The sequence below is a fragment of the Ovis aries genome, chromosome 4 (genome assembly GCF_016772045.2).
Source record: "Ovis aries strain OAR_USU_Benz2616 breed Rambouillet chromosome 4, ARS-UI_Ramb_v3.0, whole genome shotgun sequence".
NCBI classification, from domain to species: domain Eukaryota; kingdom Metazoa; phylum Chordata; class Mammalia; order Artiodactyla; family Bovidae; genus Ovis; species Ovis aries.
The window spans coordinates 87,038,132-87,057,994 of NC_056057.1; the positions used below are offsets into that span (position 1 = coordinate 87,038,132).

At 38.3% G+C, this 19,863-nt stretch overlaps 1 long non-coding RNA gene across 1 annotated transcript; it reads right to left on the minus strand.

Moving 5' to 3' along the window:
* Positions 1-1,608: 1,608 nt before the first annotated feature.
* On the minus strand, positions 1,609-15,965 carry LOC132659703 (uncharacterized). Its single transcript, XR_009600431.1, has 2 exons — positions 15,821-15,965; positions 1,609-6,394 (listed from the first exon to the last, which is right to left on the minus strand). It is a non-coding gene; the product is annotated as an uncharacterized LOC132659703 (long non-coding RNA).
* Between the last annotated feature and the right edge of the window lie 3,898 nt (positions 15,966-19,863).

A 19,863-nucleotide genomic window follows, 5' to 3' on the forward strand; every position in this document is an offset into this window, starting at 1 on the left:
GCAAGGACTTTAAGAAAGAAATGCGGGAATACATCCTATTGAAAATGTGCTTTGACCACAGCGGTATGGGGGAAGGGAAAGTACAGATGAGAGACTAGCAATTTATGGAGAGAAATATAAGCCTAAGGCTCCGAATTAGTCATAATCATAAGAACTCTTCTAACATGTGTATAGTATAAATATAAATATAAATTACTCCACTTGCTGTTTCAGATGCAACTTTAATACAATTTTTATGAGTCATGCTCCTCTTTGTCCTGACCTCTAGTCCTGAGTTTGGGCTTTTTTTCCAAGAGTTTATTTTAAGTCATTGCAAAACAGGAACTAAAGTCGCAATTCCTTGATCTGTAAATTAACAAAAATTTACAATAAGGATGTTTGACTCTTTTAATTCCTGCTGTTTTTATAAAATAGAAGTATTTACAGAAACAATATATTCCTTTTGTGTTTTAAATTTCAAGGATATTTGTTGTTACTTTCTGGCTTCCCAGGACCTGCTAAATGGATTGCACTCTCCAAAAATCACCTGGATTTTAAAAATATTCTTTACTCTGTTTCTCATTCAAACATCATAGTGTCCTATTCTGACTTAGCTGTTAAGAAATAATGAATAAATCCATTCTTAAAATATACTCATTTCTAACATCTCCCAAGGGATAGGCATTTTTATAAGTATAAGAACACATTTAATGGTGGTTTGTTTATGAAAAAACAACTTTGGGAAGGAGAGCCTTGCAACGTAGACATTTTCCAAACCCTGCCTGAACTCAGGCCTGGGTGTGAGTGAGGATCAGCAGGGAATTAATATTTGGACAAATGAGAACATTCGGACCAGTTAAGCTTTGGAATAAGGAAAGAGTGACAAAGAGTTGTGTTAATTCAAGTCATAGAGATTTTCATTCTTGCCTACCTTTCTCCACAGACCAGCACTTAAGGAAATTATACTCTTCATACACCTAAAAATACAATGGAATAAAACTAACTTCCTCTTCTCTCCCTCCCTTCCTCTTCCTTTTTTTTCTTTCTTCCATTTTTTTTTTTTTTTGCCTGCCTTCACTTTAATATACAAACTTGCTATTTGATTTCTGTCAAAAAATATTTAAAAGGCTGTTTAAAACATATTTGGAGTTTCTGGTTACCATTAATTGAGTGTTTACCGCATGGTAGGTATTATGCTAAACTTTTCATCTAAGGTAGTCAAGTATGTATTATCACCCTCACTTAACAAATAGGGAAATAGGAGTTTGGAGGAGAGAGCAAAGAAATGACTTGTCAGTGTCACAGTGACAGTGTAATTTAGCCCTGGGATTGGTTCCCAGGTCTGCGTAGTTCCAATATCCATGATTTTCATGACTACACTATAAGCTGGGGGGAATGTAGCTGTTGTAGTGCTTACAGATGTCAGGCCTTCCTCTGAGAACTTTATATTTAGCTACTCTTTTATTCTTTCCAATAGCCCTGTGAAGTAGGAACTATTAACCCCATTTTACAGACAAATAAACTGAGGCAAAGAGAGACTAGTAATAGTCAATAAGTTGTGGAGAAGACATTTGACCCCATGCTGTCCAATCCCTAAGCACATACTACAAATCAATGCATCAACGAAAGTTAAAAGATAAAAAAAGCACAGTATATTTTGAAGACACTTCAATACAAAACATTTTAAGAAAAATTAAAGTTAAAATTTGTCTCTAAATCTATTGTCATAGCAATAAAAGCAATAAACAATGTCTTATCAATAGCTTCGAATAAGAATCAAAAGGGACTTCAATTCTTTAGAGGGACTTTCCTGGTGGTTCTGTGACTAAGACTCCGTTTGATCTCTCAATGCAGAGTGCCTGTGTTTGAAACCTGGTCAAGGAACTAGAGTTTGCATGCTGCACCAAAGATTGAAGATTGCTTATGGCACAACTAAGACCCAGTGCAGCCAAATAAATTTTAAAACAAAGCAAAAGAATCAGGCCTTGGAGACATTTCATTATTTTAATAATTCAAAAGTAAGCTTTCAAAATTGGATTATATTTTTTGAAAGGTTCAAATGCTTTTTATTTTTTAAGATTTTATTTATTTTTATTTTATATTGGAATATAGTTAATTAACAGTGTTGTCTTAGTTTCAGATGTACTGCAGAGTAATTCAGTTATGCATAGACATGCATCTATTCTTGTTCAAAATCTTTTCTCATTTTAGGTTACTAGAGAGTGTTAAGCAGAGTTCCCTGTACTATTCATAGATACTTATTGGTTATCTCCTTTAAATATAGCAGTGTATACATGTCAATCCCAAACTCTCAATCTGTCCCTCTCCTCCATCCTTCCCTCTGGTAACCATAAGTTTGTTCTCTAAGTCAAGTCTGTAAGTCTGTTTCTGTTTTGTATGTAAGTTCTCTATCATTTTTTAGATTTCACATACAAGTGATAGTGTATATTTGTCTCTCTCTGCCTTACTTCACTTAGTATGGTAGCCTCCAGGTTCATTCACATTGCCGCAAGCGGCATTATTTCATTCTCTTTTAATGGCTGACAGTGTATATATGTGCTACATTTTTATCCATTCATCTGTTCGTAGACATTTAGATTGCTTCCATGTCTTGTCTATTGTAAATAGTGCTGCAGTGAACCTTGGGGTACACGCATGTATCCTTTCAACCAAATTTTTCTCCATAGATATATCTCGGAGTGGGATTCAAAATTGCATTGTATTTTAATTCATTTAAAACAATTGCAAAGATGAGTCTTTAAAACTTTTGTCTTTCACTGCACACACAAATAAAACATTAAATTAAAATTTATCTTTTCAACTTTCACTTGTCTAAGGGTTGATCATTGTTAAAGATCTTTATGCTAACAAGAGTAGATAATGATAATGTAAGTTAATTCAAACAAATTTTTGAAAAAATGGAAATTAAATGGTTAATAGCTGATAATGGCTTTGCACACTATAAGAAAACAAAAAGGAAATTATGACTAATTCACCTGTAAATTAAATGAACTAAAAGAAGGTCTGTATTTCTCTAAATCTGGGCTAAAAGTCAAGTTTGAAGATACACGGAAATTCCATTTTCCTGTTGGTGAACCAAGTAATGAATAATTTTGATTTTGAAATAGATAAGTTGACACCCACAATTTATTTCTTTGCTTAAAAGTAGATGCATTAATCCTGAGAAAGAAGAATGGAACTGGAATAATCAACTTGCCTGACTTCAGGCTCTACTACAAAGCCACAGTCATCAAGACAGTATGGTACTGGCACTAAGACAGACATATAGATCAATGGAACAAAATAGAGAGCCCAGAGATAAATCCACACACATATGGACACTTTATCTTTGACAAAGGAAGCAAGAATATACAATGGAGTAAAGACAATCTCTTTAACAAGTGGTGCTGGGAAAACTGGTCAACCGCTTATAAAAGAATGAAACTAGATCACTTTCTAATGCCACACACAAAAATAAACTCAAAATGGATTAAAGATCTAAATATAAGACCAGAAACTATAAAACTCCTAGAGGAGAACATAGGCAAAACACTCTCAGAAATAAATCACAGCAGGATCCTCTATGATCCACCCCCCAGAATACTGGAAATAAAAGCAAAAATAAACAAATGGGATCTAATTAAAATTAAAAGCTTCTGCACAACAAAGGAAAATATAAGCAAGGTGAAAAGACAGCCTTCTGAATGGGAGAAAATAATAGCAAATGAAGCAACTGACAAACAACTAATCTCAAAAATATACAAGCAACTTATGCAGCTCAATTCCAGAAAAATAAATGACCCAATCAAAAAATGGGCCAAAGAACTAAATAGACATTTCTCCAAAGAAGACATACGGATGGCTAACAAACACATGAAAAGATGCTCAACATCACTCATTATTAGAGAAATGCAAATCAAAACCACAATGAGGTACCACTTCACACCAGTCAGAATGGCTGCGATCCAAAAATCTGCAAGCAATAAATGCTGGAGAGGGTGTAGATAAAAGGGAACCCTCCTACACTGTTGGTGGGAATGCAAACTAGTACAGCCACTATGGAGAACAGTGTGGAGATTCCTTAAAAAATTGCAAATAGAACTGCCTTATGACCCAGCAATCCCACTGCTGGGCATACACACCAAGGAAACCAGAATTGAAAGAGACACATGTACCCCAATGTTCATCGCAGCACTGTTTATAATAGCCAGGACATGGAAGCAACCTAGATGTCCATCAGCAGATGAATGGATAAGAAAGCTGTGGCACATATACACAATGGAGTATTACTCAGCCATTAAAAAGAATACATTTGAATCAGTTCTAATGAGATGGATGAAACTGGAGCCGATTATACAGAGTGAAGTAAGCCAGAAAGAAAAACACCAATACAGTATACTAACACATATATATGGAATTTAGAAAGATGGCAATGATGACCCTGTATGCAAGGCAGCAAAAGAGACACAGATGTGTAGAGTGGACTTTTGGACTCAGAGGGAGAGGGAGAGGGTGGGATGATTTGGGAGAATGGCATTGAAACGTGCATACTATCATGTAAGAAACGAATCGCCAGTCTATGTCCGATGCAGGATACAGCATGCTTGGGGCTGGTGCACGGGGATACCCAGAGAGATGTTATGGGGAGGGGAGGTGGGAGGGGGGTTCATGTTTGGGATCGCATGTACACCCGTGGTGGATTCATGTCAATGTATGGCAAAACCAATAAAGTATTGTAAAGTAAAATAAAGTAAAAATAAAAATTAAAAAAAAAAGTAGATGCATTGTTTAAAGTAAATTTTTCCATAAGAAAGACATATTCATGATAAAGAACTACTTATTCAATATTAATCATCATCAAATTTCATATATTGACATAGCTGTCTTTAAGAGTCTGCAATGAAGATAGTTAACACACTAACTATTGAGAAAAGAATGTATGACTGCATAATGCTAAAAAGCAGATTGTCATTGTGTGTTTATAATGTAGGCAGGGAAGGGAAGGAAGGAGGAGAAAGGAGAAGCACAGATCCTACTGGAGCTAAGTTTATATAACTGGTTAAGATTTAAAGAGAAGGTAAAAGATTTTCTTTAATAATTTAATGACCTTGATTTTAAAGCTCTGAGTTTTAAAGGAATGAGACGGAGAATCCATTTGAACAAATAACTCTTCAAGAAAGAAAAAAAAAAAAAACTCGAAAAAGATAACTTTAAGCGTTATGGACACACATAGGTCATCATGAACTCTTATTCTACCAGATTATATTTCACGGTGTTAAAATGTGAATGGGAAAAAGAAAGGAAGCAATTCCTTCCATGCAGAAAAGTTAATTGGAAGCACTCATAAGGGAAAATAATGTCTTATGTTTGATATATCAGCTGAAATATATCCAAAATACTAAATCAAGAGCTGGAGCTAAGAAATCAGAGAGATTATACTTGACTCCGGGGATTTGAAACTAAGAAAGGTTCATGGTCAGTGATCTCCTTTAATGTAAATGAGAAAGAGTTAAATAGGAATTATTGGTGCTAGGGAGAAAAAAATTCTTTCAATATCTTGTGCGTTTTAAAATTATGTTCTAAGTCTAGTTTTCTTGGCAAATCACTAAAAAAAATAAAGAGGAAACACTAAAAACAGAAAACAAAAATGTGATCAGAACTAAATGTCAACATGCTTTTCAAATCATGAGTGAAGTAGAATACATTAGCCTATTAGATTAGCTGTAAAATAATAACCAACCAGATACATGAGGCATAGTTAAAATGATTCAAGAAAGGCTGAAAGAAAAAAAGCAAACAAATACTAATCATGCAGGAAAAAGTGAGTTTTGTGATATTAATATTAGGCAATTATAAGTCAAAGCAAAAAGCATTAAAGAAAAAAGATACCTTAAAATAATAAAAAAATACAATTATAGTAAATATCTCTCAAGGATCTTTATGCACCAGAAAACAGCTTCAAATTTTAAAAAGTCAAAGCTGTAGGAAATACCACAGCTTTTCAAAAATTCCTTTAAGCATTTACAAAAACTTACCATTTGTTAAGCTACAAAAATTCAGTAAATTCTAAAGTGTAGAAACAAACATGGGGCAAATTGTTGTTGTTGTTCAGTCACTAAGTCATGTCCAACTCTGTGTGACGACATGGACTGCAGCACGCCAGGCTTCCTCATCCTTTGCCATCTCCCAGAGTTTGCTCAAACTCATATCCATTGAGTCAGTGATGCCATCTAACCATCTCATCCTCTGCTGTCCCCTTCTCCTCCTGCCTTCAGTCTTCCCCAGCATCAGGGTCTCTTTCCGTAAGTCGGCTCTTCACATCAGGTGGCCAAAGTATTGGTGCTTCAGCTTCAGCATCCGTCCTTCCAGTGAATATTCAACGTTGATTTCCTTTAGGATTGACTGGTTTGATCTCCTTGCACAAATTATATGATCACAAAGTAGTAAAATTAGAAGTCAACAAAAATAGAAAACCACAGCAACATAAAATCCCCACAACCATCCGGAAATTCAAAATCCTCTGATAAAACAATATCAAAATCAAAATTTTGTAATGTTTGCAATGTATAGTAATAACAATGAAAAATAAAGCAGTGCTTAAAGGAAACGCTAGCATTATGCACGTGCATTGCTACACAAGAGTGAATAAAAATTAGTGTTTTAATCTTGAGAATTTGGAGAGGAGCAATCAAATACAATGAAAAAGAAAAATTGTTTCAGCAAGATTTTCGGTTGAAACCAATATATATGAAGTCTGATAAATTTAGGCAGTTAATGAATTTTTCAGAGGGAACCTTAAGTAGCTCACCAACTCTCTGGCAGGGCCTATGAACCAAGCTTAGAAGCTAAGACCAATATAAAACATCACAGCACTGAACTGAACATACAGTCACCACTGCTAAGTATGGAAAGTGGAGACTGTACCACCGGCTCTGCAAGTTGCAAGCACTGGATCTGGACACCACCCCCTTTCCAGAATGAATCCCTCATAGAATTGGCTTCATCATTAACTTTTAATTTCTGATTTGGTCTACGATGGGTTCATCTTATGGGCAGAGCTGAGATCACATGCTGAAAGGAAATCTGGGAAAGCAATCATCTACATGGCTTTTATTCTAGTAAGATAAAGAGTTCCCCAAACATAGGCAATACATTCAAGACAACCCCAAAATATAACAAATATCACCACTGACCAATGCATTAGCTTCCCAACATTGCACACTCTTTTTCCAAGGCTGAACCTCTGAAAATAACATCAATAAGAGCAACCTAGGGCTTCCCTGGTGGCTCAGTGGTAAAGAATCTGCCTGCCAATACAAGAGATTTGGGTTGGATCCTTGGGTCAGGAAGATCCCCTGGAGAAGGAAATGGCAAACAGCTCCAGTGTTTCTTGCTTGGGAAATTCCTTGGACAGAGGAGTCTGGCGGCCTATAGTCCATGGGGTCACAAAAGAGTCAGACACAACTTAGCGACTAAACAACAAACAAAAAAGCACAACCTAAGATAATGCAACATAATTACATTATCCCCTCATATCACTGAAAACAAATTCACCCTCTACTTAAAAAGGGACCCTCTAAAATCTTACAAATGACTACAACTAAACCAGCAGATGGGCTGCCCTAGTGGCTCAGATGGTAAAGAATCTGCCTGTAATGTGTGAGACTTGGGTTCAGTCCCTGAGTCAGGAAGATCCCTAGAGATGGGAACGGCTACCCAGTCCAGTATTCTTGCCTGGAAAATTCCATGGACAGAGGGGCCTGGCTGGGTATAGTCCATGGAGTCACAGAATCAGACACAACAGAGCAACAACACTTTCACTTTTCAAGCCAGCAGAGTCAGGCTAGAAGTCAAATATTTGGGAAGAGGGTCACTCCCACTTAAATTACATTCCAGGGCTCACATATTGGAGAAGAAGCGTTATATATGGGTCCCTGGTTTAGAGCAAATAGTGTATCCTGTAAGATAGTACAAGAGATCTGAATCTTCAACTGGCCATTCTACTAATCCATAGGGACAGATTATTTTAGAATTGTTCTTAAGACTTGTGAATCCCATGAATCAAAACTGACTTTATTCCCTAAGGAAAAACTCACTGCCATTCTAACCTGGAAGATTTCCAGTATACTCACTCTATCACAAAGTTAGCTGTTGCTGTCAAATTTGACACATAGTTGTGGCAGTGACCAGCTCAGCCCTGATGAGAAAAGTTCTTGTGGTTGAGCCTAGGCAAAATCTCCGTCCTTGCCACAGTGCTCACTGATATCCACAGAACTGTATCTTGCTCATCTAATTACAGAAAGTTTACTTTGCCATGGAGGTCTTTTGTGAACACTCATACAAGACACAAGTATTCTCACATGTTGGATCATTACCCCAAACCCTTTATTACCAACCTCCCCAACCATCTTTTTCCAAGTTCCAGATCATTCAGTCAAACCGTTAGGCATATCTGGAAACTGACATATCCAATTCCTTACCTTCAGTGCTCCCAAGCCACAGTTTTTAATTAGCATTGTTTCCATTCTGTTCAGTCTCCCCAGCCAAGCCTGTCTCAATGTTTCATCTTTCATTTGACTTTATCACAGGAGGAATTCTCAGTAGCATGATGATACTCCATATAGGTTTAACACCACCCCACTTATCACTCTCTGACCAGTTAACAACCAATTTCAAAATTCTATTTTGAGAAGATGTTCTTTAGGGTTGCTTCTGGTACCAACAGTTTCAGCTTGGGTTTTCCAGAAAGCAGAGCCTATGGTTAAATGGAATTATACTATTCCTATACCATTAAGATGGAGAAGGCAATGGCACCCCACTCCAGTACTCTTGCCTGGAAAATCCCATGGACAGAGGAGCCTGGTGGGCTGCAGTCCATGGGGTCACAACTGAGCAACTTCACTTTCACTTTTCACTTTCATGCTTTGGAGAAGGAAATGGCAACCCACTCCAGTGTTCTTGCCTGGAGAATCCCAGGTATGGCAGAGCCTGGTGGGCTGCCGTCTATGGGGTCGCACAGAGTTGGACATGACTGAAGCGACTTACAGCAGCAGCAGCATACCATTAAGAAATTAACATGTGTGCTAAGTCTCTTCAGTCATGTCCAACTCTTTGCAACCCTATGGATTGTAGCCTGCCAGGCTCCTCTATCCATGGAATTCTCCGAGCAAGTATACTAGAGTGGGTTGTCACACCCTACTCCTGAGAATCTTCTTGACTGAAGGATTAAACACACGTCTCTTACAACTCCTGCATTAGCAGTTGGATTCTTTACCACTAGCGCCACCTGGGAAGCCCATTAAGGAATTATTCTGTTATACTATTCCATTTATTAAGGAATAAAATCTGAGGGAGCAGAGATAAGAGAAAAAAAGCAATTTGGGAAGAAAGGAGAGGGGATAGGAGAATGAAATTTTTGACCTGGCCACTGCTTGTAGTCAAGAAGTGTAAAAAAAGTGCATTCCCAAATAATCATTTGGTGGTTGGGAGGTGAAAAAATCCATTAGTTGCTGTCTTTCAGTGGTCAAAGATTTTCCCCATAGTTCATTAAGTGCTCTGAAATTCCAGGGTGTGCATGCAGAGCATGATAATAGAGCAGAAGCAGGAACTAAGAGGCAGGCAGCATGGGCTGGAGATAAGAACTGCACAGTATAGGTGAAAAGGATGAAGCACATTGTGTGAATACCATGCACACCTGTCTGGTTGTGCAGTGGTGAGGTCCACCAATGCTTAAGCAGCTTAGAACAGATGACACCAGGGGCTCTGAAGTTGTGTATACATGATGTCCGATATACAAGGACTCTAAAACATCTGTAAGTTATTGATATTCAGGTCTTGGCAATAAAGCATTAGCCGCTCAAAAGTTTCCAACTCTTTTTCGACCCCATGTGCTATAGCCTGCCAGTCTCCTCTGTCCATGGGCTTCTCCAGGCAAGAATCCTGGTAGATAGCCATTCTCTTCTCCAGGGGATCTTCTCAATCCAGGGACTGAACTTGGGTCTCCTGCATTTCCATTTCTTTACTGCCTGAGCCCACCAGCGAAGCCTGTCTTGGCAATATTATTTCACTAATATAGTGAGCCAACATAATTTCTAGTAAGATGTTGAGATAACCACTGTCTCTATGGATCATATTGCGGCATGGAGCTAAAGTAAGAAAGGTGCACTGTTGTCCCTTCTAGATACAAGGTAACTTCTGATGTTCTCACTGGAGATATAGAAAAAAACATTCACAGATTCAGTAGCTGCATACCAGGTGCTGAGAGATGGACTGACTGTCTCCTGGAAATAGACCACATCTGAAACAACAGTAGCAATTAGTATTACCATGGAATTAAACTTACCCAAATCTGTTTTCATTCTTGCAAACAAATTTGTCTTTGACTAGGTGACAGTATGACAAGAATCACAAGCACTAAGCAGCTAACTGCTGCTGCTGCTAAGTCGCTTCAGTCGTGTCCGACTCTGGGACCCCATAGACGGCAGCCCACCAGGCTCCCCCATCCCTGGGATTCTCCAGGCAAGTACACTGGAGTGAGTTGCCATTTCCTTCTCCAATGCATGAAAGTGAAAAGTGAAAGAAGTTGCTCAGACGTGTCCGACCCTTAGTGACCCCATGGACTGCAGTCTACCAGGCTCCTCTGTCCATGGGATTTTCCAGGCAAGAGTACTGGAGTGGGGTGCCATTGCCTTCTCCAAAGCATCTAACTACTTCATAATAAACAATTATGAAACTATTACTAGGTGTCAGGTACCTTTTTGAGCAATGGGAAAAAAAAAAACAATGAGCAAAACCGGCAAAAATCTTGACTTCACAGAGTTTATGTACTTCAGAGAATGAAGACAGAAATCAAAATGAATAAATAAAATAATATACTTCATATGTAAGATTGTATATTTCATGTATACATATAAGAAAAAAAGAGAGGGAGAACTTGGTTAGGGAAGGGGTTAGGAAGAGGCGGGGGTTGACATTTTATATCCAGTGGCCAAAGAAAAAAATCTCCCTGAGAGGGATGTAATTTGACTGACGTTCACAGAGTTGGAGGAAACAATAAATAGAAAGGCCATTAGATAGAAGCATGACTGATATGTATAAAGAGCAATAAGGAAGTCTTCATAACTGCACTGTAGTGAGTTAAGTGAGAAGACAGAGCAAAATGACAATGGAAAGGTAATAGGACCAATCACTTTGGACCTTGTGGACCATTGTTAAGACTTGTCTCATCGGAGGGTTCTGAGCAGAGGAGGAAAATCATTTGCCTTATCTTAAAGATAATTCTGCCAGTCACATAGAGAATGGACCCTAGAGAGGAAGGGGGTGGGGAGAACCGTGGAGCCAGTTATCATTCCATTATAGTCACACACAGGGATGATGGTAAATTTTCCCAGGCAGACATCTTTCCACTTTTAATGGCAGAATTCATCTTTCTGACATTCCTGAAATGTATATAATTTTTGATAACTAAGTTTTAGGGGGAGAGATAAAGTTTCCACTTGACCCTTCCTACTACTGTTACAAAATGGAGATCTTCCCAGTTGCTCAATAGATCTATTTCAACATTATATTATGGAACAAGGATAATTATCCTAGACTGAGTTCAGAGTACCACTGGGCCCACTGGGAGGCAAGTCAGTTGAAAACTCTACTAATTACATAAATTCTATAAGCACTTACTTTTACTTGTGGATCACGAAAATTCTTCGTACCCAAGAATTGACAATTAGTTGAGAGAACTATCCAATAGTCTCATAATAGTTACGTGTATTCCCTTAAGTGCCTGTTGTTTCTTTGGGAAGGTTAGTAAGAAAAGTGATGTCACTGATTCAAAATGATGTGAGGTCTCTTCTCCACTGTTCCAGTCTCCTCTTCACTAAAGGGGTTCTAGGTATTCTAAACTGACTGAGGTCTTGGAACCTAATGCATGCATGCTAAGCCTCTTCAGTCGTGTCCAACTCTTCCAGACCCTATAGACTGTAGACCGCCAGGCTCCTCTGTCCATGGGATTCCTCAGGCAATAATACTGGAGTGGGTTGCCAGGCTCTTCTCCAGGGGATCTTCCCAACCCAGGGATCGATCCCAGGTCTCATTATGTCTCCTGCATTGCAGGCAGGTTCTTTACCACTAGTGCCACCCAGGAAGCCCCTTGGAATGTAATACAGGGGTTCCAATCAAGCTCCTGTACTCTAGACCTTGAGTTTAGGGTTATAGAGAATAAATAGTACCTTCAGGAGGGTACTGCCCATCTATTTAATATACCAGGACCTAACCAACAGTTAGCCATCACCAAAGATCTTTGCAGGTTAAATCATTCAGATTACCATTAAAGCCCTGGTGTTTATTAACATCAAACCCATTCTGCCCCTGTTAGTTAAATGCCCTATTTGAATGCTCATGCTGCTTTGGATTCCAGCATTCCCATTGTAATCAAAGAACTCAGGTCAACTGCATCATCTTATACCAGCATTCCAGGCTTACAGAATATTTTTCTAGAGTATTTCTCAAAGTTAGTGGTGCTCTCCTCATAAATATGTTTCTCCGTGTCTTGGTAAAAGGGAGATCTTCTGGTCCACAAAGCAGACAAGATTAAGGGGACAAAATCACATTTGGTAATCACATCCATTCCAGCTTTCTTGTTTAGATTCTTCTCATCAAGAAACAGTGGCATTTCAACTTCATTTAATTTAGGTTACTGTTAAATACATAGTCAACCAGTCAGAGAACTACTCCCAACTGCTTATCTACATGAACCTATATTCAGAAATCCAGCCTTACCTAAAATTGTTTCTCCCTTCCTACTTTAGTATCTTCACAATCTCTTTCAAATTTTATTCTCCCATTTTCCTATATAAATTAGCACAATTTTGCAAATGTGGGCAAGTTAGCCTTTTCTTCAGTTTGACTTGATTTAGTTTGAGTCAGGCTGGAATTTGATCCTACATGTCCTTTTGAAGACAATCAGAGGAAATGCCAGGGAGAGATGAGCAGACTAGCTTCCCTTGAGAGGTAACTGTGTCAGGAATGGTCAGTAAGGGATTTTCAACTAAGGCAAGAATGTCCTCACTTTACCACAAAAGGAGGATTTGTTTTTTCTGGCAGTGGAAGCTAAGACAGATTCAGGAATTGAGGACCTCTGAGTCATCAGAAACTTCCCACAAGACCCCATTCCTATTCTTCATACCCTACTCATTTTTAAACAATAACAACAAAAAAATCATTCTACTCACACAAGATCTGGTAGGATTGTGAATTTCCCTGATGCCACAATCCTATAATTTGTAGAATCATATTTGGAGTTTACTGATTGCAAAAATAAAATTATTTTATCACAGTCATAAATTCATTAGAATTCCTTGAGAAAATAATTTAGGAGTTTTCTGTTTTTTGTTTGTTTGTTTGTTTGTTTTTTTTAACTTCTCCAGCGCAGTGGTGAAGCAAAGAGCATACTATTTTAGAATTCCTCATAACTTCCAGGCTGGAGACCAACATAATCCTATTATCAAAATATACATGCAAAAGACTAGAAAAGAAAACTACAAACCAATAACCCTCATGACCTGAGATACAAAATGTCCTCAAAATATTAACAAATCAATTCCATCAAAATATAGAAAATATTTCTGCAGTATAATCAGGTGGGGTTTATCCCAGGGATGCAAAGTTGGTTTAATCTTCAAAAATCAATCAATGAGGGAATTCCATGGTTGTCCAGGAATTAGGATCCCATGTTTCCCTTGCCAGGGGCATGGGTTGGATCCCTGGTTGAGGAACTAAGATAATGCAAAAAAAAAAAAAAAAGAGAGAGAGAGAGAGAGAAAGAGAGAGTGAAAACTCAATTAATGACATTCACTATGTTATCACAGCAAAGGGGGGATATCATATTTAATATGACTGGATTTATGGAAAGTATTTGACAAAATTCAACACCAGGTCATGGTTTTGTAAAACAGTTGTCAATGCACTAGGAATAGAAGGGAAGAACTTCTACAGTTGGATAAATGCTACCTTCAAAACTCTTACTGTCATCATAATTGCCATCACACTGAGGTTTCCTTGGTAGTTCAGATGGTAAAGAATCCACCTGCAAAGCCGGAGACCTTGGTTCAGTCTCTGGGTTGGGAAGATCCCCTGGAGGAGGCCTTGGCAATCCACTTCAGTATTCTTACCTGGAGAATCTCCATGGAGAGAGGAGCCTGGTGGGCTATAGTCCATGAGATCCCAAAGAGTCGGAAACTACTGAGTGACTAAGCACAGCACAGCACAGCACCATCATGTTTAATGATAAGCTATTGCTCACACAGGGAATGGCAAACGACTTCAGTACTCTTGCCTTGAGAACATGATGAGCAGTATGAAAAGGCAAAAAGATAGGACACTGAGAGGTTAACTCCCCATGTCGGTAGGTACCCAATATGCTACTGGAGATCAGGGGAGAAATATCTCCAGAAAGAGTGAAGAGACGGAGCCAAAGCAAAAACAATACCTAGTCATGGATATGACTGGCGATGGAAGTAAAGTCTGATGCTGTAAGAGCAATATTGCCTAGGAACCTGGAATGTTAGGTCCACAAGTCAAGGCAAATTGGAAGTGGTCAATCAGGAGATGGCAAGAGTGAATATCAACATTTTGGGAATCAGCAAAGTAAAATGGACTGGAATGAGTGAATTTAACTCAGATGACCATTATATCTATTACTGTGGTCAAGAATCCCTTAGAAGAAATGGAGTAGCCATCATAGTCAACAAAAGAGTCCAAAATGCAGTACTTGGATGCAATCTCAAAAACGACAGAATGATCTCTGTCCATTTCCAAGGCAAAACTTTGGATATCATGGTAAGTCTATGCCCTGACCAGTAATGCTGAAGAAGCTGAAGTTGAACAGTTCTGTGAAGATCTACAAGACCTTCTAGAACTAACACCTAAAAAAGATGTCCTTTTCATCATAGGGGACTGGAATACAAAAGTAGGAAGTCAAGAAATACCTGGAGTAACAGGCAAATTTGGCCTTGGAGTACAGAATGAAGCAGAACAAAGACTAATAGAGTTTTGCCAAGAGAATGCACTGATCATAGCAAACACTCTCTTCCAACAACATAAGAGAAAACTCCACACTGGACATCACCAGATGGTCAATACTGAAATCAGGTTGATTATATTCTTTACAGTCAAAGATGGTGAAACTCAATACAGTCAGCAAAAACAAGACAGGAGCTGACTGTGGCTCAGATCATGAACTCCTTATTGCCAAATTCAGACTTAAATTGAAGAAAGTAGAGAAAACCACTAGACCATTCAGGTATGACCTAAATCAAATCACTTATGATTATAGAGGGGGAGTGAGAAATGGATTCAAGGGATTAGAACTGATAGACAGAGTGCTTGGCGAACTATGGACGGAGGTTCCTGACATTGTACAGGAGGCAAGGATCAAGACCATCCCCAAGAAAAAGAAATGCAAAAAGGCAAAATGATTGTCTGAGGAGGCCTTACAAATAGCTGTGAAAAGAAGAGAAGCTAAAGGCAAAGGAAAAAAGGAAAGATATACTCATTTGAATGCAGAGTTCCACAGGATATCAAGGAGGGATTAAAAAAAAAAAGACTTCCTCAGTGATCAGTGCAAAGGAACAGAGGAAAACAATAGAATGGGAAAGACTAGACCTCTCTTCCAGAAGATTAGAGATACCGAGGGAACATTTTATGCAAAGATGGGCACAATAAAGGACAGAAATGATATGGACCTAACAGAAGCAGAAGATATTACAAAGAGGTGGCAGGAATACACAGAAGAACTGTACATAAAAGATCTTCATGACCAGATAATCATGATAGTGTGATCACTCACCTGGAGCCAGACATCCTGGAATGTGAAGTCAAGTGGGCCTTAGGAAGCATCACTATGAACAAAGCTAGAGGAGGTGATGGAGTTCCAGTTGAGCTACTTCAAATCCTAAATGATGATGCTATGAAAGTGCTGCACTCAATATGCCAGCAAATTTGGAAAACTCAGCAGTGGTCACAGGACTGGAAAAGGTCAGTTTTCATTCCAATCCCAAAGAAAGGCAATGCCAAAGAATGCTCAAACTACGTCACAATTGCAGTCATCTCACAACATAGCAAAGTAATGGTCAAAATTCTCAGGGCCAGGCTTCAATAGTATGTGAACTGTGAACCTCCAGATGTTCAAGCTGGATTTAGAAAAGGCAGAGGAACCAGAGATCAAATTGCCAACATCCACTGGATCATCGAAAAAGCAAGAGAGTTCCAGAAAAAATATCTGCTTTATTGACTATGCCAAAGCCTTTGACTGTGTGGATCACAATAAACTGGAAAATTCTGAAAGAGATGGAAATACCAGACCACCTGACCTGCCTCCTGAGAAATCTGTATGCAGGTCAGGAAGCAACAGTTAGAACTGGACATGGAACAGCACACTGGTTCCAAATAGGAAAAAGAGTACGTCAAGGCTGTATATTGTCACCCTGCTTATTTAATTTCTATGCTGAGTACATCATGAGAAACGCTGGGCTGGAAGAAGCACGAGCTGGAATCAAGATTGCTGGGAGAAATATCAGTAACCTCAGATATGCAGATGACACCACCCTTATGGCAGAAAGTGAAGAGGAACTAAAAAGCCTTTTGATGAAAGTGAAAGTGGAGAGTGAAAAAGTTGGCTAAAAGCTCAGCATTCAGAAAACTAAAATCATGGCATTCAGTCCCGTCACTTCTTGGCAAATAAATGGGTAAACAATGGAAACAGTGAGAGACTTTATTTTGAGGGGCTCCAAAGTCACTGTAGATGGTGACTGCAGCCATGAAATTAAGACTCTTGCTCCTCCGAAGAAAAGTTATGACCAGCCTAGGGATCATATTAAAAAGCAGAGACATTATTTGCTAACAAAGGTCTGTCTAGTTAAAAAAAACTATGGTTTTTGCAGTAGTCATGTATGGATGTTGTTCTATAAAGAAAGCTGAGTGCCAAAGAATTGATGCTTTTGAACTGTGATGTTGGAGAAGACTCTTGAGAGTCCCTTCGACTGCATGGAGATCCAACCAGTCCATCCTAAAGAATATCAGTCCTGGATATTCATTGGAAGCACTGATGCTGAACCTGAAGCTCCAATACTTTGGCCACCTGATGCAAAGAATTGACTCACTGGAAAATACCCTGATGCTGAGAAAGATTGAAGGTGGGAGGAGAAAGGGACTACAGAGGATGAGACAGTTGCATGGCATCACCAACTCGATGGACATGAGTTTGAGTAAACTCCAGGAGTTGGTGATATAGACGAGGAGGCCTGGTGTGCTGCAGTCCATGGGGTCTTGCAAAGAGTTGGACACAACTGAGTGTCTGAACTGAACTGATCGATCACTTACCCTTTACAACCAGAAATAAGGTAGGAACATTTTCCTTATTAAACATTTTCCTTACTTTTAACATTCTAGGGGTTCTACTCAGTGTGAAAGAAAGTGAAAGTCGCTCAGTTGTTTCCAACTCTCTGCGACCCCATGGACTGTAGTCCACCAGGCTCCTCTGTCTGTGGAATTCTCCAGGCAAGGATAATGGTGTGGGTGGTCGTTCTCTTCTCCAGGAGATTTTTCCGACCCAGGAACTGAACCCAGGTCTCCCACATCACAGGCAGATTCTTTACCATCTGAGCCACCCAAGAGTACTGGAATGGGTGGTCTATCCTTCTCCAGGGGATCTTCCTGATCCAGGAATCAAATTGGGGTCTCCTGCATTGCCGACATCTGCCCAGTGTAATTGAGGACAAAATAGAAAAGACTACTGAAATAGTCTACACTGATTTTCTAGGGCTTCTATAACAAAGCTCCAAAGACTGGGTGGCTGAAATGACAGAAATTTGTTTTTTCCTGGTTTTTTAGTCTAGAAGACCAAAGTCAAGGTGTGATAGGGTTGGTTACAGCTCAAGGTGGTCTCTTTGCGTGTCTGAATCTAAATTTCCAGTCACATTGGATTAGGACCCACCTTAATTATCTCACTTTAAATGAATTACATCTGTAAAGACCCTATCAGCAAATGAAAGCACATTCTCAGGGGATTAGGATTTAGGAATTTGGGGGAGAAAATACAGGCCACAATATTGCCTTTGTTCACAAATGATACGATTATTTATACAGGAAATATTAAGACATTTAAAAGACAAAAACAAAAAAAGCTACAGCTAAGTAAATTTAGCAAGGTAACAGGATACATAGTTAATATTTTAAAGTTAATTATATTTCATATACCAGTTTAAAAGAAAGGCATATTCTAGGATGACAACTGTGCAGGAAGCTCAGACAACAATCAGCACCGATTAGAGTAGAATATAAAAAGAGAGAGATAGTATGATTGTGAATTAAAGGTGGTTGAAGATTTCATATAAGAAAAATAGAGAAATAATTAGAAACTTCATGGGGGAAAGGGCTATAAATAACAATCGATGGTCCAAATATTAAACAAAGCCAAAAATGGTATGATTTTGAGCACTTTGTGATAGTCGGTCAGTCGTATCTGACTCTGCCACACCATGGACTTGGTGAAGTGTTATAAAGTGGTATTGAAAACAGTTTCTTTCTATTGTCCCCACAGTTGCAACGCTGGACCTCTAAGGAAGAACTAAAACAGAATTTTATTGTCCTAATGATTTAAATGCTGTTTATTTTTAATCGTTTAGTGTCATCCTAGAGACAATGGAAGGAAGATTAGTCTGTGGTTACAAGGCAAAACATATTAAGAAATATGACAATGTAACAATATACCTGCAGAAGGTGGGAAACTGAAGGGGAAGAGGTAAGATAGAAAATAAGGTGGGCACACAAGTGACTCCATCTTCCATGGGAGAAGTCCAGAGATGCCTCCACAAGATGCTGGAGTTAGGATTAGGGTTATACACTTTTAGTGTATATCTAATTAACATTACAAATATAGCCAATTTTCGAAAGAACAATTACTTATCAAACCCTGAAAGTAAGGAGGGAGTGTAAGTGTTCTAAATTTTCATCTTTTGTATTGAAGAGGCAATATATCTTACCCCAAATTAACAATTTAAGAACTTTATAAACATGAAATTTTGACTACTCAAGGCAACTACTAGAGGAACTAAAAACAGAAAGAGTAAATTACCTCCAGAGAAAGGAAGAAATCTGAGGAAGGACAGGGCAGAAGTCTGTTGCACTGTATTCTAAGCTACTTTATACCATTAATTTGTTACCACATACAGGTGTTACTCTGAAAAAAATCTACACACAACTATCAACTATTTCCTTCCTTTCTATCTATAAAATTTGGGGACAACTGAATGACCATTTAGAAAAGAGTTATTTTAGATTGCCTCTCTCATTTAATAATTCAAAGCCAAACTTCAGATTGTTTAAGCATATTGATAAAGAAATCTTAAGACAACTAGAAGAAAATAGAGTAAACATTAAAAATCTTAAAATGGAAATGCTTTTATTACGACATAACATAGAATTCTGAAACCATAGTGAAATGTTGATATATTTGATGCAGACTGGGAAGATTCCTAGTCTTTTATTATATCATAATTTGTATTACAATGAAATTAATAAGAGCAAGTAATATTATTATTAATTTTTCTAAGGGGAAGTATAATGTTGAGTATGAAAAATGGACTATCTCAATCCCTTTTTGACTTTCTGGGTTTTTTTGATTACTAATTATTAATTTGGGAAAACTAAAGATATATTTTAAAAGTTCCTTGAATATATACAGTCCAGTGAAAAGAGAATGAATGTGTCTGAATTTCATTAAATCAACTGCAGAAGAACATATGTTTTGGTAAAATGTGATGGGATTGGCCGTTCCCAGAAATAAGTAATTAAATACTGGAATAGTCTACCAAAAAAGTATCATCAATTATA